The sequence below is a fragment of the Electrona antarctica genome, assembly GCF_951216825.1.
Source record: "Electrona antarctica genome assembly, chromosome: 1".
Lineage (NCBI taxonomy): Eukaryota > Metazoa > Chordata > Actinopteri > Myctophiformes > Myctophidae > Electrona > Electrona antarctica.
The window spans coordinates 10943217-10953337 of NC_136806.1; positions in this window are offsets into that span (position 1 = coordinate 10943217).

Here is a 10121-nt window from a genome sequence, read left to right on the forward strand (position 1 = left end):
AGAATATATTATAGTCACATCCATTGATAAACTTTCCAACATAGCATGGGAACCATATGACCTATTTGACCTCAGGCCGGCAGAATCAGTATTAGAAGTCCAGCCTATATGTTTTCTTCAATAGCATGTACCATTACCTTGGGTGCAGCCATACTTAACCTTATACTTATACTTGTACTTAACATTATGCTGTGGGTGTAATACATTTGTGTGCAGTAAGAATGTATATTTGTGCCATGGTATAAAGACATATACATCACATCAGAGCAGGTCTATTTGTCTCAACAAAAGGAAGGAGAAAAGGGGTAACACATAGCCTTGCTCAGGCTGAGTTCTACAGGATATAGACTACATAATCTTAAGTGTATTATGTGTATATGGGTTATCAATATACTACAAGGGCCTTAGTCTACTTCAACCTGTGATTTTCCAGTCCCTATTAAAATATAAAAACAATCTAAGCTCTTGGATCCATCCTATTTTAATGTTTCATTGTGATCAGTGTATGAAATAAAGTTGATATGCTTTAGTAGGCCTACACCCCTGGCTGGGGATTTACATTGTGTAAGTAGGTGCCCTGGCTTTATGCTTTAACTAAATTGTGATTTGTGAAGACCTTGTAGTTCCCAGGATACAATTCTCTTGGTTTCATAGAGTTGACCATTTATTTACCCATACATATCCGTATGTTACCCAAAGATCTATCGATCTGTCTTTCTCTGTCCATGCAACCTGTGTGTCGTGTGTACCAAGCATAACTTGCTGTGTGTCCTATATGTGTGCACATTGGATTTGTTTTTACATCCGGGGACCCTGTCCAGGGCTTATGTGGGGGGCCAATAAGGGCTTATGTGGAGGGCCAATAAGGGATTATGTGGGGAGGCCAATAAGGGTTTATGTGGGGGGCCAATAAGGGCTTATGTGGGGGGCCAATAAGGGCTTGTGTGGGGGGCCAATAAGGGCTTGTGTGGGGCGCCAATAAGGGCTTATGTGGGGGGCCAATATATAAGAGCTTATGTGGGGGGCTAATAAGGGCTTATGTGGGGGGCCAATATATAAGAGCTTATGTGGGGGGCCAATAAGGGCTTATGTGGGGGGCCAATATATAAGAGCTTATGTGGGGGGCTAATAAGGGCTTATGTGGGGGGCCAATATATAAGAGCTTATGTGGGGGGCTAATAAGGGCTTATGTGGGGGGCCAATATATAAGAGCTTATGTGGGGCGCCAATAAGGGCTTATGTGGGGGGCCAATATATAAGAGCTTATGTGGGGGGCTAATAAGGGCTTATGTGGGGGGCCAATATATAAGAGCTTATGTGGGGGGCCAATAAGGGCTTATGTGGGGGGCCAATATATAAGAGCTTATGTGGGGGGCCAATAAGTGCCATTGGTCTTTCAAGACGAACATTTGACAAGTAATGATAATTCCACTATCATAATGAATTTGTAATGTGCTGGCTGCCATCAGTCAATTTTAGGTTCAGACTAATGAGAACGTATTGCTTATTTTACTGTCCAATGACATGAAATGGCACAAGGGACGGACCCCACAAAAAGACCACCCGCATAAATCGGCGCGCTACGCACGCCCACACATCTGGGGTTGCACTGGATAGATGATAGTGTTTATGAAATAAAAAATGATATACTGTATATTCTTCCTCGCAGATGGCCTACAGTGGTGGGGTCTCTCTTAGTCCCTTCTCTCAACACAGTTTCATTGTCCTGGAATACTTACAGCCAGCTGGACATAATGATTGTCCTAATGAATGATAACTGTCTAAAATAGCCTATAGCAAGACAGCTTAAACTGTGATTTAATTAATTAATTAATTAAATCAATTTTTTAGATAATAGCTAATCTGGGCCTGCAGTGCAGAAATAAACACATTTGTATGGGAAGGAGTTTGTTAATTGATTTAATTGCTGTTGCAGCCATGATCCTTTTAAGTCCTTTTTCCACTTTGCCAGTTTGCCCTTTGATTGATTGATTGAAATATGTATTAACAGTTTGAAGATTTACAGTACATTTCAAGCACAAACTCAATACAAAGACTGTTAACTGTGAGTGGACGACCCAATTAAGCATTACACTTGTTTACAATAGGGTCCACCATGTTCAATTCATCAAAACATTTAGAGACGTACAAATAGACACTTCTATATAGTCAAAGAATAAAACAGGAATTCATCATAAAGGAGGTAAAAAGGGAAAAGAAACATATACAGTGAGGGGAAAAAGGGGGGGCGGTTGGGGGGGAATTCAGATTTTACGGGGGCCAGTTTCGAATTGCAGCCGTCCGTAGGTGCCCTTTGAGAGCGGTTTTGAAGGAGTCAAGGGATTCACATGTCTTAATGACTGTTGGTAGGGCATTCCACATTTTGGTGGCATAGGAGCGAAAATAATTTAGTCCCTTGTTTGTGCCGAATCTGGGTTGTGCATGGTTTGTTGCAGTATTTAGACATGGGTATCTTGGTGGTGTATCGAATCTTGTGGACCAGACCCATTGCAAGATGCTGTACTCTGTCGTCGACCCTAAGCCATTCCAGCCTGTCAAAGTGGGCAGGGGTGAGGTGGGTTCGGGGGGTGAGGCCAAGTAGGAGCCTGACCAGTTTGTTTTGGGAGGTCTGGAGCCTAGTTTTAAGGGCCTTTGAGGTGCTGTGGTACCAGGAGGTAAATGGTAAATGGTAAATGGTGCATTTATATAGCGCCTTTATCCAAGGCGCTTTACATAGATTGTGCATTACATTCACCCATTCACACACACATTCATACACCGATTGCGGCAGAAGCCATGCAAGGTACCAACCAGCACATCGGGAGCAATTTGGGGTTCAGTGTCTTGCTCAAGGACACTTCGACATGTAGACAGGAGGAGCCGGGATTCGAACCGCCGACCCATGGATCATTGGACGACCTGCTCTACCTCCTGAGCCACAGGAGGTGTATGCATAGTCAAAGAAACCTTGTACGAGGGCTCCTGTTAAGGTCTTCAAGGTGTTTTTGTTTACCAGTGAGGAGATCCTGTAAAGGAATCTTGTTCTTTGATTGACTTTTTTGATTACGTTGGTGGCCATTTTATCACCGGAAAGATTAGCCTCCAGGATGGAACCTAGGTAGGTTTCATTTTTTCATCTTTTCCCTCCCCTCCCAGAATCTTGTGTAGTATTTTGTAAGGCTATTATTCCTAATTGACTACCATTTATGAATCGATATGACAATTTACTTCCAAAATGTTCCTGAAATGCAATGATTTTAATTTTCTTACCCCCCCCCCCCCTCCCTCCCTCCCTCCCTCCCTCCCTCCCTCCCCCCAGCAAGCCACGCCCCTTTGCCTAAAAAGTTGGAAGCAGAAAGTGAACTGTGATCCGATGGGCTCCGTTCTATTGGCAAATCTAGAACTTCCTGTTTGAGAGCTAGCAAATTTAAGACATCCGGTTGCTTTCAGAATAAAAGTTCCGTTAATTAAATAATTATTACATTACATTATTAGTATTATTATTACATTACAGGTATTGTAAAGACACACATTATGTTTCTGTGTAAAAAATAAAGTAATTCAATAACGTAAAAAAGGTATCTAAATGCTAAAATCTAAATCTAAATAAAAATGCTATTCACTGGAGTGCATGGACTTTATAAAGTGGACACTGGACAAAAGACGGCTCCGCGAGGCAACTGTTGTGACATATGCACGCGTTCAGGGAGATGTCCTCTACCACACCCCACTCTCCGCTAAGCGGGAGAGGTGTAAAATTCCAAGCAGCAGACCTTCTACTGCTGTCAAATGTAAAAATTGTGCCGTGTCCAGACCCAGAGTGGACACTGGACAAAAGACGGCTCCGCGAGGCAACTGTTGTGACATACGCACGCGTTCAGGGAGATGTCCTCTACCACACCCCACTCTCCGCTAAGCGGGATAGGTGTAAAATTCCGAGCAGCAGACCTTCTACTGCTGTCAACGGTAAAAAAAAAAGTGCCGTTTCCAGACCCAGAGTGGACACTGGACAAAAGACGGCTCCGCGAGGCAACTGTTGTGACATACGCACGCGTTCAGGGAGATGTCCTCTACCACACCCCACTCTCCGCTAAGCGGGATAGGTGTAAAATTCCGAGCAGCAGACCTTCTACTGCTGTCAACGGTAAAAAAAAAGTGCCGTTTCCAGACCCAGAGTGGACACTGGACAAAAGACGGCTCCGCGAGGCAACTGTTGTGACATACGCACGCGTTCAGGGAGATGTCCTCTACCACACCCCACTCTCCGCTAAGCGGGATAGGTGTAAAATTCCGAGCAGCAGACCTTCTACTGCTGTCAACGGTAAAAAAAAGTGCCGTTTCCAGACCCAGAGTGGACACTGGACAAAAGACGGCTCCGCGAGGCAACTGTTGTGACATACGCACGCGTTCAGGGAGATGTCCTCTACCACACCCCACTCTCCGCTAAGCGGGATAGGTGTAAAATTCCGAGCAGCAGACCTTCTACTGCTGTCAACGGTAAAAAAAAGTGCCGTTTCCAGACCCAGAGTGGACACTGGACAAAAGACGGCTCCGCGAGGCAACTGTTGTGACATACGCACGCGTTCAGGGAGATGTCCTCTACCACACCCCACTCTCCGCTAAGCGGGATAGGTGTAAAATTCCGAGCAGCAGACCTTCTACTGCTGTCAACGGTAAAAAAAAAGTGCCGTTTCCAGACCCAGAGTGGACACTGGACAAAAGACGGCTCCGCCAGGCAACTGTTGTGACATACGCACGCGTTCAGGGAGACCTCCTCTACAACACCACACCCTCCGCTAAGCAGCAGAGGTGTAAAACAAAAATTGGCACGCCATACAGCGAGGTGAAAGGTCACTGTTTTTTTGGCAAATCTAAGCTAGCAAATATAAGACAAAAGTGGACGCTGGAAAAATCCCTGCTATGTTTCCACCTGGTGTGTGTGTGTGTGTGGGCAGTAATGGCTGTACTCAAGTGTGCATGCATGCCGTTAACAACTTGTCAAACAGTAGTGGTAGATGATGATGATGATGTGGTTTTATGCAATGAAAGTCTAAATCACAATATGTGAAGCCATACCATTACCAATTCTAACATTTCTACAACAGACATCTGCTTTCAAAAAATGTCACACACGGCTTGAAGAAGCAGCGGCGCAGGACTCACAATTTAGACAGGCACTTGAGAAATTCAATCTAGCCAACACATCAGTGTCATTAGTGTCTCAGCAATTTTCTAGGACAGACGTATGCACCATAATAAACAGCTTTGTAGAATACACACTTCTGCCTCCTTTCCTTGGAAATGACCTGCTTTGCCTTAAAAGTCTTAGTCTGTATAGTTGTACTCAATGTGGTGACAAGGCCTTACCATCTACAAAGAACATGTCACAATACATAGTGCAACCACTTGAAGTGTCACAAAAAGGCATAGGTCCTCATTCACAACGGCGTTTACGCTCATAACGTTACGTAACGTGAGCGGAGCGTGAGCGGACAGGCATTTACGTGGATTCCCACATTACGGGGGAATTCATGAAGTTGAACGTGAACTTGACGGTGACGTTGTTTGGTCGGAAACTCCGCTATAAGCTGCGCCAGCTCTCATGGTCGTGTACTGCTTGCGTAGATTTATTCAGAAGGCTTTAGTCTTCATGCTGACTCAATTAAAAGTCCCCAAACCTCAGATAAAATATGTAGGCATGTGTCAACATTGGTCAGCACATAAAAAAAATTATAGCTTATATAAAAGCCAAGTACCACTTGTATGCCTAAATGCAAGCATTCTAGAGGCAGGTTAGCCTAGAGTCCCATACAGAAACTGCCCCTGCAAGCCCGACACCTTTTTATTTATTTATTAGGATATTTCTAGCATGCGCGATTGCGCTGCTCACTTGACAGCTTTCTACTCGCAGTGCAACGCGTTGTGAGCTTGTAGATCGGCTCTCGCGGACTCGCGCTGCATGTTAAAAAACAAACTCACAATTATTATAAGAACAATAGAACATACACTTATCTGCATTCTGCACTGTACGAATCCAACGTTGTTTAGTGTAGTAATGCCTGCAGTAGGCCTATTGAAATTGTTTTGTTACGGAGCTCCTTTGAGTCACACTGTCGGTGTGTGTGTGTGTGTGTGTGTGTGTGTGTGTGTGTGTGTGTGTGTGGACAGTCCAATCTGGGTGAAATTCACATTGGAAAATGAATATAACGGCGAGCCTGGCCCGGACAGAACAGATTATTTCTATGGTTCACAGACATGCCGGTCTGACAGACAGACAGCAGTCACGAGGGCTAATTAGCCCTATAAAAATATAGAAGTCCACATTATTGCATCAGCGCGTGCAATTCGGCCAGTCATAGTTTTAAGCCAGTGCACCTTAATTAATTATAATATGGGGAACTTATAGCTAGGCTGTAGGCTATTACATTGATCTCATCATGAGATCAATCAAGTTTGGTGCCAAATGTCCCGTGCATCATTTTAATATGACGACATCATGAAATGAACCTGCACTTAGATCTGACAAAGAGGAGGCTACCCGCCGTATATGGTTGAAAATTTAAATAGCTATAGGCCTATGCCTACGTGTCCATGATCAGAACAAATCCATTCTCCATATGGCATTCAGACAGATGACAGTGAGATGATATTAATCTATTCCCCGCATGAATCAATGCAGCTCTGATAAAAATATCGGATATATGTTTTACCTCTGCAAAGGTGTGAGTGAGCAATTGTTCAATAGAAAAGAAAAGGCTTTACAATATAATTGCCAAGTATAGGCTAGCTTGCTGCCTTGGTCCCGAACTTAAATAAATAAATGGCCAAGCTGCATTTTATACCGTAAGTCAGCTTGCCATTGCTGTAGCGGTACGGAGCAGCGTTCACCGTTTTGTAAGCTTGGGAAAATGATTTATATAGTTTAATGGTAGGCTATAGACAATATAAAGAATCACGCACAAATGTAATGGTATATGGATGTAAAAAAAGAGACTGCAGGTGGTGGTCGTCGCTCCGGCGCTTGACATGGTCAGATCATTTTCTTTTAATTTCCTGTCCTTTGATGGATTGAGTGTCAGTTTGTACAGTTTGTATGGTAGGCCTATAGTGGTATACTTTATACAATGGTGCAAAAACTTGTTTGTGGTCCTGTGGAATTAGGAAATTAATAGAGGGCTATATTCATGATATATCTGCACAGCACTGACTGACCGCGGCAGTATAGCCTAATTTCTTTCCAGCAATCATTTTTATTTTAATTTGTGAAGCCACTATACTAGAAAATATCATTATTTTGTTGCATTCCGTCAGGAGGACCTCTATTTCGTTTGAGCTGTAAGGCCTATAGTTCTTTTTTGTTTTTTTTACTGCTGTCTGCTGAGTCATGCTTGACGCCTTTTATGGTGTGAAATGGGGCGTGGATCAATGCAAATGAAGTTATCCGCTGATTTTCCGATCATTTGGCACCCGCTCGCATTCACCTGCGTACCTCACAACATACACCTGCGTACCTGTGGTACACACCGCTCTTTGAATTGCACGGCAAAACAACGTTGCGTGATCGGACGGAATTTCCCGCATCAGTTTACGCTTCCGTTCCGCTTCCGTTACACTCTTGCGTATTTCTCCTTTGTGAATGAGGACCATAGACACAATTGCACAAATATTACCTGCTCAATCTGAACAATGTGAAACATGTCAGCAGGAAAAGAGCTTATCAACATATGAAGTAATTCACAGCCCACAGACCTTACTTCTCCTGTTAAAAGCTGGCACAAAAATTCCAAAAACGTTCAATTTCTCCTGTCTGTACCACCACAATGAGTATGCTTTGGCCAGTATGTGTGTATTTTTCGACAGGTCACCATATGTGTCATTGTACATCCTTAAAGATCATAAATGGCATATCGCGACAAATGAATCAAATGACACAGCAGGCTATACCTTTGAGCAACTAACATCAGCTCGACATCACACAAACACAGTAGTCACAGGTAGTTTCTATGTCCTGTCATACGAGAAAATAAACAATCAAGAAAGAATCAAGTTTCGGCAGGACAAATCAACGCACACAAGTGACACCTATTCCAAAGCTAGAGGTAACTCCTTCACCTGACTTAGCTTGCGTGGAGAAAGCTGACGGGTGGCTGTGTGATAAGACAATCGATCAGTACCATCAGCTCTTGCTATCTGTAGTTGTTGACAAAAGGGCATATATTTGTCCCAGCACTTTTGTAAGCCAACAGTTAAGGAGTATTTATTGTGGTGACATCAGCGTACTACCAGATGTACCAAGAACATCACAGAATTGGTGGAGCTATGAGTTGGTAATATTGCCAGTCAACATAAAGTCTCATTGGGTAGCAATTGTCGTAGATTTCTCCACAAAGACAGTGGAGGGTGATAGCATAATCTTAGATGTTGTTCTAATGGATTCACTCCATAAGTATGAACAAGACATGGTTAATGTGTTTTGTCCACTGCAAAAATACTTAGCCTTACAGTACTTTGCAATGCATGGTAGAGGTATGGCTATCACATTTAGATATGAGTGTTATGACAGTTGCCCTCATTTCATAACACAAACTGATAACAGTAGCTGTGGTCTCTACACTTGTTTGTTTTCCAAAGCTGTTCTGTTTGATGTGAGTCTCAACACTTACCAAACAGAGCCTGAAAAGCGAGATTGTGTATTGTATGAGCTGACAGGAAAAAAAGTATTGCTCTGAGTACATAGTTTAAGTACTGCACTGCACTAAAAGGCTCTGTTTTGTCTATGTTGTAGGAGAACTTCGCCGCCACCAATGGAGGATGCGAGGGACCCCAAATGACACGTCCCCAAGACCTTGGGTTGTGATTTAATCCAATAGTATTTTATTGTGCTGTATTTTACCTTTTTAGTCTTTGTGCTTACTGTGATCATCTAAAAAACAAACGTTTGAAATGTTTGGACTGAGCTGGGTTTGCTTTATATACGTACATCTAACTTGACCTTACACCTCACTGTATGGCGTGCCAATTTTCTTTTTACACCTCTCCCGCTTAGCGGAGAGGGGGTGTGGTAGAGGACATCTCCCTGAACGCGTGCGTATGTCACAACAGTTGCCTCGCGGAGCCGTCTTTTGTCCAGTGTCCACTCTGGGTCTGGAAACGGCACTTTTTTTTTACCGTTGACAGCAGTAGAAGGTCTGCTGCTCGGAATTTTACACCTATCCCGCTTAGCGGAGAGTGGGGTGTGGTAGAGGACATCTCCCTGAACGCGTGCGTATGTCACAACAGTTACCTCGCGGAGCCGTCTTTTGTCCAGTGTCCACTCTGGGTCTGGAAACGGCACTTTTTTTTACCGTTGACAGCAGTAGAAGGTCTGCTGCTCGGAATTTTACACCTCTCCCGCTTAGCGGAGAGTGGGGTGTGGTAGAGGACATCTCCCTGAACGTGTGCGTATGTCACAACAGTTGCCTCGCGGAGCCGTCTTTTGTCCAGTGTCCACTCTGGGTCTGGAAACGGCACTTTTTTTTTACCGTTGACAGCAGTAGAAGGTCTGCTGCTCGGAATTTTACACCTATCCCGCTTAGCAGAGAGTGGGGTGTGGTAGAGGACATCTCCCTGAACGCGTGCGTATGTCACAACAGTTGCCTCGCGGAGCCGTCTTTTGTCCAGTGTCCACTCTGGGTCTGGAAACGGCACTTTTTTTACCGTTGACAGCAGTAGAAGGTCTGCTGCTCGGAATTTTACACCTCTCCCGCTTAGCGGAGAGTGGGGTGTGGTAGAGGACATCTCCCTGAATGCGTGCGTATGTCACAACAGTTGCCTCGCGGAGCCGTCTTTTGTCCAGTGTCCACTCTGGGTCTGGAAACGGCACTTTTTTTACCGTTGACAGCAGTAGAAGGTCTGCTGCTCGGAATTTTACACCTATCCCGCTTAGCGGAGAGTGGGGTGTGGTAGAGGACATCTCCCTGAACACGTGCGTATGTCACAACAGTTGCCTCGCGGAGCCGTATTTTGTCCAGTGTCCACTCTGGGTCTGGAAACGGCACAATTTTTACATTTGACAGCAGTAGAAGGTCTGCTGCTCGGAATTTTACACCTCTCCCGCTTAGCGGAGAGTGGGGTGTGGTAGA